General features: G+C 33.0%; 1 pseudogene across 1 annotated transcript in view; it reads right to left on the reverse strand.

Annotated features, from left to right (window-relative positions):
* Positions 1-2,325: 2,325 nt before the first annotated feature.
* Positions 2,326-19,727, reverse strand: part of LOC309806019 (large ribosomal subunit protein uL1m-like) — a 35,171-nt pseudogene continuing 17,769 nt past the window's right edge. Inside the window, exons 3-4 of the transcript in view lie at positions 15,652-15,706; positions 2,326-2,442 (exon numbers count right to left, since the gene is read on the reverse strand). The product of the transcript in view is annotated as a large ribosomal subunit protein uL1m-like (transcript). The remainder of the gene's footprint in view (positions 2,443-15,651; positions 15,707-19,727) is intronic.

The following is a 19,727-nucleotide window of genomic DNA, read 5'->3' on the forward strand; positions in this document are numbered from 1 at the left end:
ATTCTCAAAATAGAAGTCAGAATGATTCTTTTAAAATAATAGACCATGTTCCTTTCCTGCTAAAAACCCTCTAGTGGATCCATAGTCATGCAGAATAACAGCAAAATTCTACATATAGACCTAATCTGGCCCTACTTGTTCTAATGCCCATGTAACTCTTTAACTTTTCCTACTCTTCCTGTACACTCACTCCATCTCAAGGACTGACCTTGATTTCCTGGATCCAGTGGTAACCCAAAACTGCATGTTAGTGTTGATTATTGAATTTTGAGAGAAAGTTCCCTGGTGGCCTAGTGGTTAGGATTCTGGGCTTTCACTGCTGTGGCTCGGGTTCAGTCTTTGGTCAGGGAACTGAGATCCACAAGCAGTGTAGTCAAAAAAAAAAAAAAAATAGAAAGCCAGTTATCAAACCCAGTCATTGTTAAAAGTTAAATTATATACTAAATGTAAAATAATGTTAAAAAATGAGTAAAATATACTTAAAACTCATCAATTACTAATCATTTTACTACATTTTACTATGATCTCTATTCTGCAGGTTATTTACAACTATCATACCTCTATCCAGACCTATTATATATGTATGATAGAGAGATTATATAATGATGTCTGAATTCAGTGACTCATTTTGATAAGTTGAAATTGACCATGGTCATAATATTTGTACCATAAGAAATCATGAAATCTATAAGTCAGGAATCTCCTTTTAATCTGGTTATTAAACCTTCATCACTGCCTAGAATACACTATTAATTTGCATTTATCTCCCTCTGAAAAGCATTCCTCTAGGATATTTTTATGATGGCTTCCTAATACACCTCAGGTTTCTTCTCAGATATACTTTCTCAGTGAGACATTCTCCAAACATCTTATTTTATTCATATCTCATCTCTGATTTTTCCCCCTTATTGACTTTATGATGTTCTTATATTCAATATATTTTACTATAAAATATTCCTATGAAGATTTCATGTGAGTCATGAATTCTGGATCTTTTGTCCAATGCTATAGCTCCAGCATTTAGAACAAAGCTTAACATATATGCTTAAAAGATGTTTAAATGGGATAGGGAGGGTGGGAGGGAGGGATACGCAAGAGGGAATAGATATGGAGATATGTATATGTATAGCTGATTCACTTTGTTATAAAGCAGAAACTAACACACCATTGAAAAACAATTATATTCCAATAAAGATGTTGAAAAAAAAAGATGTTTAATTTAAAAAAATATATTATTTTCTAAAAGTCTGCCTTCTGACTTGTTGATTTTTCCTGGAGATGATAATATAATCTGAAAATAATGTCTGTATTAGGCAATAAATTTTTTCAGTGAATTCTGAAGAAAAGATATGCTATGCCCTTTTGACTCTAAAAAAAAAAAAGAAAGTAATGACAAAAATCTTATACATTTGGAAACCAAATTTCCAGTTATTAAATATTCCTATATAAAAATAAATTCCATTATAAATTTTAAAATATTTTGAAAATATACTGATGAGATATGACATGTCAAATGCCTAAGACATATGTAAAGTAATACACAGGAGGAAAATCTATGGCTTTAAATATTGATTTAGAAATAGCAGAAACTGCAACTAAATAAGATAAGCTTTTATTATAAAAAGTTGAGGATAAAATAAAGAAAATAGTAAATTTAAGGACAAAAGTAATAAAGGGAGAAAAACAAAGACAAAATTAGAAATTAACAAAACCAAAATTTGCTTCTTTGAAAAATATATGAACAGAAATTTGGCATAAATTAATGAGAAAATGACAGATAAGGTTCAATAAACAAAATATAGAATGAAAGATAACTATAAACACACCAAAATAATATTTTAAATGAAATTAAGTATATATTAATAAAATTGAAAATATAAATATTAGCTTTTTAAATCCAATATTTAATTTAGGCATGATGCATCATAATCAGATTTTTTTAAAAATCCAGTATTTGCACAGAATCAATATTTAGGTCAAACTTGTATTGGTTGAAAATGTCTAAATTATCAGGAGTTTTAGTACACGTAGATTGTCAATCAAGAAAAAATGTGCCTCAAAGGTGAGTTTCTGGAATATTGCATTTATTTTAACTATTTCCGTTTTCTCCCTTCTATGAATTAGCTAAACATTGATTCGTCTTCACAGTTGTGAGTTGTGGAGGTTAGCAAAGAACACCCACACAAGAACGAACAGAAGGTATTTATTCAAAGCTTACAGTAGCAAGGGAGTTAACCATTGACACTTGCACCTGACTGAGATTCAGAGGCAGGCAGGGAAGTGGGAAAGCTTTATAGAGAGAAAAGACAAGGCTTCAGCTCTCCTCTAATTGGAGGTTGTTGGGACGAGGAAGCTGCAAGCTGGCTTATAAGAAGCAGGCCATCCTACATGATTGGTCTGGGTAACATATTTGGCCTTCTCCATTTGATCCTGAGTTGGAAGCTGGACCAAAAAACAGGGAAAGTGGCAGTCATTGATCAATTCTGAGCTTCATGGGTAGATTGCTTCAAATGTTGTGCTTTGGCTTCTTGGACTGTTACTATAGAGGTTGTGGGTCAAAGTTCTATTGTGATATGTAGTCTGGCCATTTTTCTGTATCTTTTGTCTCTCAAAGGATACCAGCTCTGAACTGATTTACATCTATTTTAACCAACCTCCTCATCAATCAGAACATTATATATCAAGGATACTTAAATGTGAACTTTCAAAGTGTCTTAATTAGTTGGATAAAAGTTACAAAATTATATCAGTGTTAATGACAGCAACTTTTTTATAGAAAAAAATGTCATTCAATGAAAACTATGCAGTGACTAGAGGACAGCCCACTCCAGATCACATGATTCTAGTCTTTCATAGTCTTTGCACCATTTTACAACTTTGCATTGTCTACATTCAGCACTCCCTGCTGGTTTATCTGATTAAAACTTTTTTTTATTGTCTTTGAGCTATTTTACAATTCTGTACAAATATGGCTGTTTTTCTCATTCTGCCCTGGCCAAGTTACAATACCTTTCTGTTTCCCTCATAGAATGAAGTAAAAAAAGCTTTTATGATTTGTTCATTGTTATATCTGTATGAGAGTCATAATTTTATCTTTTTTTTTCCTGAAAAGCATCTTTTAACACAACCCTTGATCTTATATTAAGAGTTACTTAGATGGAGTAAGACATATGTAACAAAAAGTGATTTGATATACACTGAGTGTTCACAGTGTCTCAAACGAGTCAGGTCATTTAGAATGAGGACCTGTGGTTGTAAAATACTGACTAAAGCCAGTAGTACTTGACTCTACTAATGAAACTCAGTCCCCCTAAAACTGTGTTCCATTACTGTTTATTATTAATCTCTCTATCCAAAACTTTATTCTCTTTCTTGTCTCCTCTGACCTCAATCCTGTACTAACTGAGCACTAATTCACCAGAGTCAGATGAATAAAACTTTTGTTGATAACATTGTTAATGCACTAAAATTGCTACTATAGATATAATTATTAATGTACCAACTCAGGTTGTTTCTTCAGGGCAAGATGAGATAACAGACCCTGGAGCCACAGACCACCTGGCCTAAGAATCATAAACCAGAGACAACCTGAATCCAGAAATTATGATTAAGAAATGTCACAGAACTGTCATAAGACAAAGATTAATCCCAGCTTCTTTGTTTTTCCACTTAAAAAAAAAAATTCCAAGCTCAAAGACCAAGTTGAAGAGCATTTGAGGCTTGTCTCCCACTCCCTTGCTTGGTGCCCTGCAATAAACACTGTGCTTTCCTTCACCACAACCTCTTGTAGATTTTCTTTGCTGTGTCAGGCAAGCAGACCACAGTTGGGTTCAGTACACTCAAAGCATTGGTGTAAGGTTTATTTATAGATGAGGTTCCCTGAGCTTTAACCTTTGATTTATTTCACAAAATTAAGCCCAGAAACCTAATTTTTAAAAAAGCTGCCCATAATCACAAAGCACACATCACATCATGAAAATGACTATCCATAAATTATTCAAATGATAATTTAATATGCTTCTAAATGGTTTGGCATGAATGCTAGAGATTCCATTAGCTCCATTAACTTTTATTATTTTACAGCTGCACTTCCAGAAATACAGAGGCCATTTCCACAACTAAAAGACCAAAAGATTTTCAGTGTATAACACTTCATCAAGAGGCCTAACCTCAAACAAAATAGTCAATCTATTTAAAAAGTTATTTCAGAAAATCTTCCCCAACATTGCAATAAAATCTGTAGCCATTTTTGGTAATGATAACTTGTTATTCTTTATTACTAAATTGAAGGTTTCCTTACTACCCATTCATTGTCTTTGTGTCTTTTTTTCATGTTAATATGAGCTGATTACCGTTCGTTAGGCTTTTTCTTTGATAAAATGGATGAATTCAATTGAATGAGTTGTGATTTCATAAAGAGTTTATCTGCAAAAGTAAGACATTTTTGTACTCTGCTTTGCAGCTCTAAAGAAGTAAGGAATTACATACGGGGGAAAAATGGACTCTCCTAAATATTTTTTTTATATTCCTTTTAAATAAGATAATTTATATCATCATGAGTCTTTAGTTTTGTAGGGGTTTATTTTATTAGTAATTGAATAAATAAGCAGGAAAAAATAACCTTTGAAATCTGGTCTCAAGAATAAGTCTGAGTGGATACTTGGACTGTCTCCCAAATTAGTAAAAGCTTTATTAAATAGTTGCATATTTTTTTCTCTTTTAGTTTCTGTACTTTTGCTATCCTAAGGATATGTGATTTATCCTCTCATCTTATAGATACACACACTTAAACAACAACAGCTCTGTCATTATTTCCTAAATTTATTCATCATTTTGTGCAAAATTACCAAGGTATATAATAAAGTAGTTAAAATTGAGGATGTTGGTAGGAAAATATATCATTAATAGAATTAGTTAAATAAATTAATGCAATTAAATTAAAATAATATTAATTACATTATTGCTTAATTTATAATTATAATTACAGCAAATGGTCTACTTTTAAAAATGATTAAGATTACACACTCTGTGACTTTGAGAATTTTAGAAATATATTCCCCCTGTATGGCCAAAACATGTGAGAGACTAAGTAAACAAAAGGACCATATACAAAAGTAGAACTCTGATCCTCAACATGCAGCAACCAGACTAGGAAAATAACTCATTATCTACAGGAAACCAGCCTTCTATTTATAAGTCAGACTAGTAGTAAATAAGACCACTATCTCTAGTAATAATCCAGGAATGCAAATAAAAACCTTTGTAACAAGGGGGCTCAAATTGCCAGGACCTAACTAATACCTGACAGCTTCCCTAGTTTTGTCCCTGTTTCCAACATAAGACTGACCAATAAAAGCCAAATGTGCACCCCAAACCAATTACATAGGATGCCTGTTTCTAGTCAGCCCACCTCCAGCTTCTCCATGCCAACAGCCTCCAATCAGGTTACACCTGCAGCCTTCACTTCTTCCACCATAAACTCCTCTGCTTGCCTTTGAGTCTCTGCCAAAATCAAAATGGTGGTGGCTACATCAAGCTCTGAATAAATAGTCTCTGCTTTGTCTTCATTTATTTCCACATATATTTTAATCTTTCTTGAAAGTTTTCTCCATGATTAAACAATAAACCTATATATAGGAACAGGGAGGCAGAGATCTACTCTAAACCTTTGCAGAATCTAATGCAACTGAGTTTGCTAAAAGTCTTAAAATATATTCACACAGAAGAATGAGTTAAAAGGGTAAAATAGATGCTAATTATCAAATTATTACCATGTATGAAACACAATTCTAAGTGCTTTACCTTATTTTAGCCACAAATCAACTCTTTGAGAGAGTGCCTCTCATTATTCTTATTTTAAAGATGAGCGAGTTGAGCAATTTGAGATGTTAAATTACGTAATTAAACTCTGAAATATATCAAAGTCTTAAATCTATCAGGTAGCAGAGCCAGAATTTAAACCTTGGCAATCTAACTCTGTAGTTTGTACACTTAACCAATGCATTAGACTGAATCTAAAATTAAGAATTACCCAAAATTCTGTAGTCTATTTGTGAGTTTTTAAACACTTCCACAGAATGTAGAAGCTATGAAGAAGTTACACTGTAGCTATAATATAAGCTCTGTTATTGCTTATTTGAATAACTTTAGTTTGGATTACACAGAAATGCTAAAATAGTTTTATAAAATAAGCTTTGAATTAACCATTAACTTTCTGTTTACAGAAATTCATAGAAATACAGAACTAGAAGGTGAAGTTTCTTGAATCTCAAAAAAATATAGCTACTGGCTTAAAAATTTAAAGTTGAAGCAACAGCTGTTTACAAAACAAACATATGCTTAAGTTATAGTTTATATTTTCAAACACTTGTTATGAAATATAACTTATACCATAAACTTCATGATGCTATAACAATTAAATATTGTAAAATAAATCTTTTCACTCTATAATTTCTAAAATTACCACACAATTATTTTCTATATGTTTATATATGATAATAAGTACCTCCACCTGTCAAAAATTAATTTAGAACAACTTTTTTTTTTCTTGTATCATTCTCCAATCTTGAAGCCCTGAAATATTTGATAAGAGTCCAGTTTCTTTCCTGCTATTAAAATTCATTTGGAGGTGACCCAGATCCTAGAGTCAGACCGTGAATTAATCAGCTCAAATTGCTGTAACAAAACACCACAAACTAGGTAGCTTAAACAACAGAAACTTATTTCCTCACAGTTCTGGAGGCTGGAAGTTGAAGATTAGGGTTCCAGTATATTTGGGTTCTGGTGAGAGCTCTCTTCCTGGCTTGCAGACTGACACCTTCTCACTATGTACTCACATGGCAGAAGCAAACTCTGGTATCTCTTCTTATAAGAGCACAAATCCCATGATAGGGGCTACATCTTTGTAACTTTTTCTTACCCTAATTACGTCCCAAAGTCTCCATCTCCAAATACCAGCAGATTGTGAGTTAGGGCTTCAAAATATAAATTTTGAGTGAGGAAACAAATATTCAGTCCATAACAGACCTCTAAAGCTTCAGGCTCTCTTTCTGGATTCAAATGCATCTTAAGGTAGGGACTTAGGAATGACTCATAAGTTTCAGGAGTTTAGCTTCTTCAAACCTATTCTCAATTATGTTGAAATCACTACAAAACACATCCGAAACTTGATTGATCCAAGACCTTCTTTGTTATCATCAATCTTCCCCCCGTTTTCCCCTGAGGATTCACTCTTATATTATGGAGACTCAACCTAAACTTTTTTTCAATTTTCCTTGATGATTTTTATTCTTTTCTTCTGATAACAATATATATATATATTTTCATACTTAAAGCCAATAACTCTCTATTTCCCCTTTAATTAAACTTTGCAAAGAGACATGAATTTTTTTTCTAAATTAAAAACTGCAATGTCAACAATTGTAACTGTTGCATTTTGTTTTTTTCAACTTTTTATTTTATATTAGAGTATAGTTAATTAAAAATGCTGTGATAGTTTCAAGTGTACAGCAAAGTGATTCACTTATACATACATTATACATATATCTATTCCTTATCAAATTATTTTCCCATTTAGGTTGTTACATAATATTGAGCAGAGTCTCCTGTGTTATACAGTAAGTCCTTGTTGGTTATCCATTTTAAATATAGCAGTGGGTACATGTCAAATTCACACTTCCTAACTATCCCTCCCTTCCACCCTTCCGGAATAGTATGGGATCTTCAGCTTTGCAAACATTATCAGTGGTTTATTATTCTCCAAATGATGAAAGAACAATCAATGAGACTCAGTGTTGCCATTCATACTATTTGACAACAATATGTATTAGAATGATTAAGCTTAGTGAACATTAAAAAAAAAATTATACATCTTTATTGGAGTATAATTGCTTCATAATGCTGTGTTAGTTTCTGTTGTACAAAAAAATGAATCAGCAATATGAATACATATATTCCCCATATCCCCTCCCTCTCGAGCCTCCCTCCACCTTCCCTATCCCACCCCTCTAGGTCATCGCAAAGCACCAAGCCGATCTCCCTGTGCTATGCGGCTGCTTCCCACTAGCTATCTATTTTACATTTGGTAGCATATATATGTCAATGCTAATCTCTCACTTCGTTCCAGTTTACCCTTCCCCCTCCTCATGTCCCCAAGTCCATTCTCTACGTCTGCATCTTTGTTCCTGTACTGCCCCTAGGTTCATCACAACCATTTTTTTTTTTTTAGATTCCATATATATGTGTTAGCATACAGTATTTTTCTTTTTCTGACATACTTCACTCTGTATGACAGACTCTAGGTCCATCTACCTCACTACAAATAACTCAGTTCCGTTCCTTTTCATGGATAAGTAATATTCTATTGTACATATGTGCCACATGTTCTTTATCCAGTCATCTGTTGATGGACATTTAAGTTGTTTCCATGTCCTGGTTATTGTAAATAGTGCTGCAGTGAACATTGTGGTACATGTCTCTTTTTGAATCATGGTTTTCTCAGGGTATGTGCCCTGTAGTGGAAAAAAAAAATGAGACAACAATAAATGCTGGAGAGGATGTGGTAACTGTTGCATTTTGCATATCAGAAATGGATATCTGCTTCTTCCTAAAACAAACATTGATTACTGAAAGCAAAATGTTGCTGAAATTGAGTGTCATTGAAGAAAAAAGTAGGCCCCAATTTTTTCCCCAAATAAGGGCAATTCATTTTCATTTAGTCTTTTTAAAAATGTGCTTGCAAAATGACAATGAAATGAGAGATTGAAGCAATTATCCACATCATTCAGGTCAAATAGACTCTCATTAAATAAGTGAAGTTGGTATGAGTAGAAATGGTAGCTTGAAGGCTATGTCCCTCACATATTACACTATAAAAATAGATTGCTTCTTCAGTGCATTTATTTTAAAACAGTCTACATCTCATCTAATAAGTGAGTTTATTTGAAATGTTACATGGTAGCTTACAGCCTTAAATTACACTTCTTTAGCCATTTAACATAATTAAAATCTATTTACACTCATCAAATTCACAAAATTGTAGTAAAATAGGTCCTTAATGTAAATGTTTTATTTGAGGGCCTGACATCCTGGATGGACATCCTGCAGCCTCCTACACCCCTCCTCAGGAATAGGTCAGGAAGAATGACCCACAGGCACCAATGGATGTAAAATAAGTTTTTTACTCTCAGAGTAAATAGCAAAATGATTCCCCAAAAAGAACCCACCTTTTTTTTTTGTTTGTTTGAATAAAACAAAATTGGGGGTCGAGCAGTTGGCTCTGGCTTTTATTGTGGTTAGATGTTGGAGCCAAGGTGAAGCTTTTCTGGGCTGAGTTTGAATGATCTGAATTTCCCAAAGGTACCAATGGAGGGAGCTCAGGGGCTTGCAGTAAACTGGCTTATCCAGGTGTGCGGCAAAAGGGAACGGAGAGGGGTGGATCTTGAAAGCTGCCAGCAGTCAAGCATCAAAAACTATGTCAGATCCTTTATTATAGACAGGACAGCATTCAGCTGTGGGAGGTTTCTGGAGTACATAGTGATAAATTTATAAATTATATTGAATTATACAAATTCAAATGTTTTTATAATGTTCATACATTTATCTGTACATTCCTAATTTTGGAAATGATTCTAGTAAAATAATTATAGACAGTCACAAATATTTTCATATAAGGGTTTATTTTAATATTGTAAGATTGTATGACAAATGAACACAGATTCAGATATCTCAAATGCAGCAATAATTAAATTAACAATTTTGTATTCTACAATTATTTATTTTATATAGTTAATAACTTTTATACCAGCAGATATTTAATAATGGATATTTTATAAAGGTACTTTTACCCAAGGCAATGATCAGATTATAATCATGAATGATATGAGGATTATACACCTTATATACAATATGATACTCTGTGCATGTGAATATATGCATGTGCATCATTTTAGAAGGAAATATACTACATTACTAAGAGTTACTCTAATTGGTTAGATCATAGATTTTATATATATATATATATATATATATATATATATATATATATATATATATATGATACTATTTTACTTCATTTACTAAAGGAAACAGTAGTCATTTTTTCTGCTGAACGTGTATCACAGAATGCCTTTTGGTTTTCTTGTATAATTGGAAAAAAGTTTACAGTAACTCTAAGGACACCTGTTATTTAGAAATATACGTGTATGTTAAAAATCTTACTTTACTGTGAAACCAAACTATATTAGCTATTTTATTATAGTTAGAATTTGACATTCATATTAATATTGGTAATCTAGAAATTTTATAGGAAGATTATATTAAGCCTCTATGTTTCTAAGTAGGAATTCTATACTGGACAGAGAAACTGCTGGGCATGTGAAATAACAATTAGAGGCTCTACAGGACACTTTTTTCCTATATAAATTGGAGAATTTAGTCAACTTAATAAAAATGAAAGAACTATCAAAAAGTAAAATACATAGTTTTATGTGTTTCCCGAATGTTCAATTTCTAATTACCATGAATCCTGGCATCCAACTACTGTTTTTTTTGTTTTATTATTTTGCTCAGAGCTTGTGCTCTCTATGGAGAGTGACTCTGGATACATGGGCGGGATTTCTTTCTCCTTTCCTTCCTTCTTCCCACCTTCCCTCTCTCCTTCCCTTCCTTCCTTCTTTCCTTCCTTTTTCCTTCCTTCCTTCCTTCTTTCCTTCCTTCCCTCCTTCCTTCTTTCCTTCCTTCCCTCCTTTCTTCCTTCTTTCCTTCCTTCCTTCCTTATTTCCTTCCTTCCATCTCTCTCTCTCTCGTTCTCCCCCTTTTTCATATTTTATATTACTGTGCAGAAAAGATCTAAAATGGTTGCAATCACTTCCATAAACACATAGTATACAAATTATAATTATAATGACATCATTCATCATTTGGCAACATAGAATAATGGAAAAATGAACATTTCACAGATTTTTGAGACGTACACTATTGTATGAAGTGTGTGACCCCAGATAACTTTTGGATCTCAATTTCCTCGTGTAGAAGATGAGAGCTACCATACCTTTAGAAGGTTTATTTATCACCTATTTGTTTGGAAGTTTCTTAACAATGTTTAGAACACATTAGACATTTAAGTTATAATGCAACATACTTTTTTTTCATTCATTCAACAAATATTTACTGAGAACTTAGCATATGCCAGGTTCTCTTCTGGTTCTTAGGAATGCAGCAGTGAAGGATATAGACGATGCCCGTGGACTTTATACATTATAGGGATGCATCAATATGTTGTAGGCAGTTATCTCAGTAAAATAGAATATTATCTTAGATGTTTAGAGAGTATTTCCTATGTTTAACTGGACCTCACTGATGTAATAAATTTAAGCTACTGTTGAAAACATATACAAAATTATTCTACCTATGTGCTTGAAATAACTGATAATGACCTCTCCACAGCTATATAATAAAAACGTTTTATATTACCTGATTTCCAGTATTCACCTATTAATCAGAATTAAACGTACAGTGTGGCCTGAGAGATTTCTCAAAGAAAACATGCTGGGCAAAGTCCAGTAGGTTTCATTAAATTAAATACAATGGTGGGTTTTATAGCTGGATTTCTCAAGATGTTCCCCCAAGAGCTAATGATGCATTGCTAAAGTGTGTGTCAATTAAAATAAATCTCAAAAGGCCCCAAAAGTGGGAGCACATAACTATCTCATTCATTCAATAGAGCGATTGCAAACCTGCAGTTTGAATTCTACCCTCATGACCTATTCACCTCTTGAAGGCTCCAGTTCCAAATCCCATCACACTGGGAAATAGTTTTCAGTATACAAATTTTGGGGTGACAAATGTTCAGTCTGTAGGAAATCCCTTCTCCATGTATAAATATATAATTTAGCATAAGTAAAGGGATCATTTAGTTTTGTCTCCTTCAAAAACCTCCTTTAATATTATTTCTTCAAATGTATATATGGATACATTTGGTTATTATATTTTCTGACAAATATCTATGTAATCAAAATCAACCATTTGAATGTGTACTCAGGTGAGTTGGAATAGGGTTGATAATACTTCTGGAAATCTGAGAGAGTGTCTGAACCCTGTATTGCCAGACAAGGCAGCTTTGTTATTACTAATGATAGAGTTAAAAATACAAGGCCTAGTCATCATGGAGTTTACACTTCTGTGGGGAATATAGAAAATAAGAAAAAAGAAATAAATGATGTAATTTTAGATAAGTGCTAAAACAATGAAAGAGAAAAAGAGGACTGAGGATAAATGAATATGGGTAAGGGTTATTTTAGATAAGATGGATCAGAAAATTCTTTACTGAAGACAGTATTTGAAGAGGTATGTGTTGAGTATTTAATATTACACATTATTAGTTTTATCCTGAATGTGTGCAGAGGTAGTCTGAATCAAATTTCTTACTAATTACCTTGCAGTAAAATAATAAGTGTGCTATACCCTAACCTCTTTGCCTCAGGGCTTTCCCTTCAGACCATGTAACATAAGGAAAACCACCAGCCAGAGAGGTTGGAAGCTGGATTTTGAGTAGTGGTACCTCACACATAAGAGAAGCGAGAAAAAATGATTTCCTCTGCTTGTAAAGTAGAAAGAGGAAAGTATCCCTCTCCCTTCCTGAAAAGATTTCTTCCTTACCTCAAACCCTGTTTAGGTAAATAAAATATCTCCAGGAGCCAGATAGCTCTGTAAGTCTTGACTTTTACAACCTAGAGATGTCTTCCAGTTCTAGGGTGTCTTCCTTCCTGACACGTAAGAACCCAGGCAGATAGCATACAAGTCTCCCAGGCATGTGTAGCTTCACCTGGAGACCTAGTCCAGGCTGCAACTACTTGGTCCTCTCAGAGATAAGAGATGTTTTATTATCCACTTGGATGAAAGCAAGTAACTAGACAAGTCACTACAGATATAATTATCATGCTATAAGAAGAGTCTTAGGGAACCACAGCTTGTTATAGGAGCACTTAGAAATCCAGAGAAGTTCTATGTCTCCACAAGACATAAATATGTATCATGTGGCAAGTTTGGGGATTGGGGCAGGGAGATTCTTGAGGTATTCTTTACTGACCATCTTTACTTTTTCTCAACTGAATATCACAAAATTAAAAGCTAATCTGACTATTTCTTGACCATCTTTTTCACAAAATAATATGTTTTGAAACAAAAATCAATACTGGAAAAGCTATGCCTAAAACATTTCTCTACTGCTAAATATTGGTATAAGGACTTGAAGGTTTTCAAAAAGTAAACTGATATAATGTTTTAGGTGGACAGTTTGTTAAACAAACATATTTGTGTATAATTTGGGAGGAGATGTAACTATTTTTCAAATGACTCAAACCAAATTCTGGGATGGATGGCAGATACACTGAGCTCAATCCAGCAAGGCAGGGACAATAGAGTTGAAAAGGGTAAAAACATCAAAGCCTGGAGCCCATTATCTGAAATTATTCCTGGAAAATATTACACAGTGTTTTTAATCAAAATGCCTCAATCTAAAGATGATTGAAAGGAGCTTAGAGCAAACTCATTATTTCAGCAGATGTTTCTTGAGCGGCTCTGATGCTCAGGTCCTGTAGGTGAGTTATGACGTAAGGGAATAGTTATAAGAACTGAGATCCAGATCCATGAATGTCTGATTTTTTAAGTGTATGCTTTACTTGATGCTGCCGTAGAAAAAAAGATCTGAAAGATCTCAACCATCTTTTCTGTCACCCAGGGAAAACCCAGGCAGTTCTGTCCAAAGTGGAGGAAGTGCAGAGGGAGGGAAGAATCAGTGACAGCCCAGCCTGGATGTTCTGGTGGAGAGGACTAGGCAATAAGTCAAATCTCTAGGGAAAAATGACAAGATTTCAAGAAATTAAAAAAAAAAACTATCTAAAATCCCCAGCTTATTTTTTGAATAGCCTCAGACACGCCTATTTGGATTTTATTCACTAAACTCAACCCACCTGAAATGACCTTTATATTTTTACTGCTTTATCTATCATTCCCTCTTCCTGAAAGCCCAGCTCAGTAATATAAAACCTTCAAGTTACTGCAGTGTCCTGTGAATGGCCACCTCACTACTACACTATTTCCACCGTATATGTATGTGAGTGTGGAGCTTTCTGAACTTGCTACTGAAATCTTGCCTCACTCTTTATTTTTGTTAATACTTCTATTTTGTCTTCCAACTTTAAAACATCCTCTTTGAGGTGAAAGGTATCATGTATGTATTGATGTTCTCATTCACATCTAGCACAGTAGGTGGGCTTGTATAATTTCAAGGCTAGCTATGAGGATTAAAAAAGAAATCCTAATGCCTTTTCTTCCCAAGCCTTTGAATTATGGATGTGAGAAAAAAGAAGCCCCCATGCCCCATCTGTGTTTGAGTTTTTAAGGAAGGCATTTAGTCTTAGGGCTGGTAATGAGTAGGCAGATTGAAAAGGGGAACAAGAGTCTGAACCTGTAAAGGGGACATTCTGCAATATACAACCCATTCATTTCTTTGACAAAGGAGAGAATTTTGGATGAATAAAAATTACAGATAAAAAAAAAGAGATGAAGGAAAAGCATGACATAGATCACAAAATCCTGATGCAAAGAATGAGGAATTTACATTTTAGAGGAGAATCCAGTTTTATCCAGTACAATATGAACCTCCCAGGGACACAGCTTTAAATAACAACATCTTACATTTTAGAATTTTACATTTTTTTAGACTTAATCTTACAATTCTAAATTTTAAGGAGTAAAACACTGAACAGCATATAATATAGCTGTCGGAAGCCATCCTGAAGCCATTGCACCATGACAAAGTCATGAGCAACGGAAGGCGAAACTGCAAGGCAGCGCCGTGCCAGGAAGGTGGACTACAGCTCCGTTGTTATGTTTTATGATAATAAATTTACATACATGGGCAATTTTGGGGGGATGTTGTTCCACGTGAAAGAAAAATTCCTCTAGGACTCCCCCTTCTGAAACTACCACAGAATAGGAAGTACCCACTAAAGCCCCGGGGAAATGGGTAAAGAATTAAGAGCTTGGAACTAAGGGGATGTTTTTATGAAAAACACCCTCTAGTATGGAGTTATGGTCATGGGCCGGAGTTCCTGATGACGACATAGGAAATTTATGGTTCTATTATAAAGGAAGATTAATTATAGAAAAACAAATGACTAGAGCAGAATTCATTGCCAGGATAGGGAGAAAACGCTGTCTCAGTTGAAGGAAACAACGAGAAAGAACATGCAGGTACATTGTAAATATTTTCATGGAACCATTGTAAAAGGTTGCCCATGCAAGAAGAGAAATAGGAACAAGTAGCTCCAACTTTTACAATTGAAATAATCATAGAACTGCTTGGCTTGGTTACTAAGAAACAACCTGTGATTAATGGGAACTTGGGGAAATATTTTATTAGGACATCTAAAAACTAGGGGATATTTGTTTTTAAAAATCTTTATAGAACATTTTGAGGTTTGATGGTGCTAAGATTGTTTGGCCATGTACCTGGTAATGTAATCAACTACAATATATAAACCTGTGATTGTAAACAATAGAAGAAGAATCAAGTATAAAGACATGAGAGAAAGAAACATGCAATGCTGATACTTTAAGAAGTGTAATAGAATTATTTCCTTCGCTGACGCTATCCATCCCTCGGGTATCCCTAGAGTCGCTGGAGCTGGACTCCGGCATACAGCTATGAATAAGAATTTAAGGATCATCATGGATTTATGTATAAATTTTGATGGAAACCACCAAAAAAGATAATATATCCAAAAACGTCACAGAAAAAGGATGAATTCGAGAAGAGCTAATATTGCGTGATGTATGTTTTCTCTCTCAAAGTAAAAACAATGTATTATTAAGTGTTAAGCTTTCTTCAGGAAAGATATGATATATATTTTTTTCTACCATGCCAAATGAATCTTTCCATAGTCCTTAATTAAAATAAAAAAATAATAATAAAGCTAAAGACTAATATAGCTTATATTAGTCTATCTTTTTGAATTTGCATGTCCTTTCCTTGAGCTAGATATTGTTAAATTTCTATCAGAGCAGATAAAATTATTATATAAAAAATTAAGGGTTTTGAGCAATCTTTCAATTAATGATTGCTATGCCATTTTTATTGTAATAAATACATTTAAAATTTATTTTTATAACTGAAATAATTTGCTTATGAACACAAGTGTAAGCAATTTGTCTATTTTGACATAGTATCTATAAGTAAAATGTAAAGTTCTTAAAAACACTGTGAGCCATGCCTCCATGTCTGTGAAAACGGGACATCAGGGAATTTCACCATGTGTGGAAACAAATAAAAGACTGATTTAAGTGTTAAAAAAAAATCTGAAGCCAAAATGATACCCAAGTACTCTTCCTTTAACTGCATTTTTTTCCCAAGCTTACATTAAATGAGTTTCCAATAGAATCTAAAGAATAGCAAAGAAAATCTGCAGTTTATCTGCTCCTAAGTATTTTTTAAGGAAAAAAAGTCACAAAATTCACCCTCACTCTAAAATTATCGACAAATCATATGCTGAAATTCTCTTAATTTCATCAATATTTGTCTTATCATTTCAAGATATTTACATTGGAAAAGATTGTAAATTAGATACATCCTAAGGATATATTTTGGATTCACACCTGTAACAAATAATCACTCTGACAACCAACATTTATTGAACCAAAGCTGAAATATAAACTACTATGGTCTGAATGTTTGTGTCCTTCAAAATTCCTATATTGAAATTCTAATGCCTGATGTAATGGAATTAGTAAGTGAGAACTTTGGGAAGTTCTTAAGTCATGAATGTAGAGCCCTCATATATGGAATTAGTACCTCATAAAAGAGACTACAGACAAATCCCTAAACCCATGCACTCTGAAGGACACAGAGAAGGTGCCAGTTGCAAACCAAGAATATCCATGCTGGGGCCTTAATCTTGAACTTCCAGTGTCTAGAACTGTGAGAAATAGATTTCTTTGTTTATGAGCCACCCAGTTTATTGTATTTTGTTATAGCAGCCCAATCTGACTAAGACACAAACACAGATAGTCCTTCTAAGCACTAAACTAGACCGACTTACATTAAATATATAACAGTTCAAGCCCCATTTAGAACTAATTCTATGCTAGCAGTTCTTTCTTTTTCCTTCTCCACTCTAGTACCCCCAAGGATAAATGTTATTCTGAATCTGAATTATCTATTAAGCATTATTCTTCTCTTTTTCGAACTTTTGACACTGATGTATGTGCTCCTAAAAGAAATGTATATGTATATATGTACATAAATATGTATGTGTATATATATATATATATATATATATATATATATATATATATATATATATGTTGTTTGTTTATGAACTTTATATAAATGTGTAAGAGTTCTTGAGTGAAATACTAAGGAGAAACATTTCTGGATTGTAGGATATTGACATGTTTAAGTTTACCATTAATAGCAATTCAGTAACTTGGTGTTCATAAAGACTCTACAGAACATTGCTACCACAATTAATCAGAAGAGACCATATATACATTTGTATATATATATACATATATATGTATATATATATATATATATATATATATATATATATATACATATACATATATATGTATATATATGACTTCTGTAGTTGTCCAGAGGCCCAAGGGTGTCTATATTTTGTATACTCATGTTCAGTGTATGGCACAACAGAGGGCAGAAACACAATGTTAATAAGATCAGTTTCAGCACCTTTAGATCACTATAATACTGGAAATGGGTTTTTTCCTATGTCTAAGTGTGGAAGTACCCCCACCCCCCATCAACAGTTGTAATAGAAAAACTAATTTATTCTAAAAATTATATTTAGCATTACATTTAAAGTACATAAACTATTGCTGATATTATAACTAAAAGACACCAGAAGAAATCAATTCCTAAAATATGGTACATGAAAACTACTTACTATGAACTCTATTTCTTTCCATTTATCAATATCTTGTCCTTTCTTAGACAGAAGCAGCTGGCACTAATGTTTCCCCAGGGGTAAACAAGCAGAACACTATCTGAGGCCAAATGAAAAGTAAATGTACTTATCCAAGGGGAAAATATGGCAAATGCATGTGTTATTCATGACACTGATTAGTTCTTGAGTCAACAAGTATGATAAAATGTTTTCAAAGTATACATCTACAAAGATCAGCATACACACATAAATCCGAAAGGAAGTCTTGTGAGATTGAACCAGATAATTCAATAAAAAAGGTGTATTATCTGAAATATCTATGAATAAAGGGTACAACAATTAGAGTTGTTTTGTTTTCTTGTGTGTCATGAATCATTTTCTTTGAGTGAATAAACCAAATATACAGTCAATGAAGAAATCCTTTTTTAAGTATTCAGATTTTTTTTGAATTTTATTCTCATAAAAAGTATTCAGTTAGATATCCATATGAGGAAACTGATCCTTAGAGAATCAAAGAAATTTGATCAAATTACCCAAAGGAAAGTATAGTACTGAAACTCATGATCATTGCTGTCACAATACAAAATTTGTATTCGTCTCACTAAAGTAGGTTACCTTCGAATTCATTGAAATGCAAGATTTGCAGTCGATTACTTAAATTTCATTATAAAACATAGTACTCTCAAATTGAATTACGTTTCATGAAGTATTGCAAATTATTCCTTCTTGTGGTACTTTAATTTTCCTAGCATATCTTCAGTCTAAAGAGTACTAGCATAAGATTTAGCATTGTTTTGTTACATATTTAAATTTACCTATTTAATCTGATATATTTAATCCGACTTTTATTTAAATACTTAACAGGAATTATTTTGGTTAACATTTTTTATCAGCCAGAGAGGAGTTGGATTCCTACATACTGAGTTCATGCACTCACAAAATGATTATGTTCATATTCAGAGTGACTGTTAGTCATTTGTCTTCAAAAATTATTTTTACAATGAAAATAACCTTAAAATGTCTAAAACTGAGGGCTTGAAAAAATTTAGTTGTTTGTTATTCCGTACAGAATGTGTAGAGTTTAATTTAAATTTGAGAAGAATAATCAATACATAAGATATTTATGTTTAATATAAATTTGACATGAACAGAAGTGAGACTAGAGAGAACACAGAGAGAATGGATAAATAGGTGAGAAAATATCCAAAGGGATATCTCTACTTAAGATTTTTTATGTTTTTCTTTATACTTTCCTTCAATTTCAAAATTTCACATAAACATGAATTCAATTTATGTAAAAATGTTTAAATCTTTACCACTTTTACCTCTATAATGAGTAATAATAAATCCATTTTTACACACACACACATATAAACACACAAAGATATGGAAAAAGCTGAAATCCTCTTCACAAAGCACTTGGCATTTCTTGATTGGACAGCTGTGTATTTTTTATGGGAAGGTCCATATTTCCAAGGGGAGAGGTGATAGCTGTCACTTTAGCAATAGGCTCAGAGTGGGAAAAAATATTCACAATCAATGATTAGTTATTCAGTGGGTGACATAAGTACATGCAGAAAGGTCAAACTATTTTTAAATTGATATCTGATATTTTTTGTGAAAATATCACTTAATAGAAAGGTTGAGTTTTCTGACAATTATTTTAGAGTTAGTATATATTTTATATGACACATAGCTAAGGAAGACACTTATGTTTTCAATGAAAGCATCTGTAAAAGTTGGATTTCAGTCCTGTTCCCA

This window comes from Mesoplodon mirus (genome assembly GCF_964341445.2).
Source record: "Mesoplodon mirus genome assembly, chromosome: 6".
Taxonomy (NCBI): domain Eukaryota; kingdom Metazoa; phylum Chordata; class Mammalia; order Artiodactyla; family Ziphiidae; genus Mesoplodon; species Mesoplodon mirus.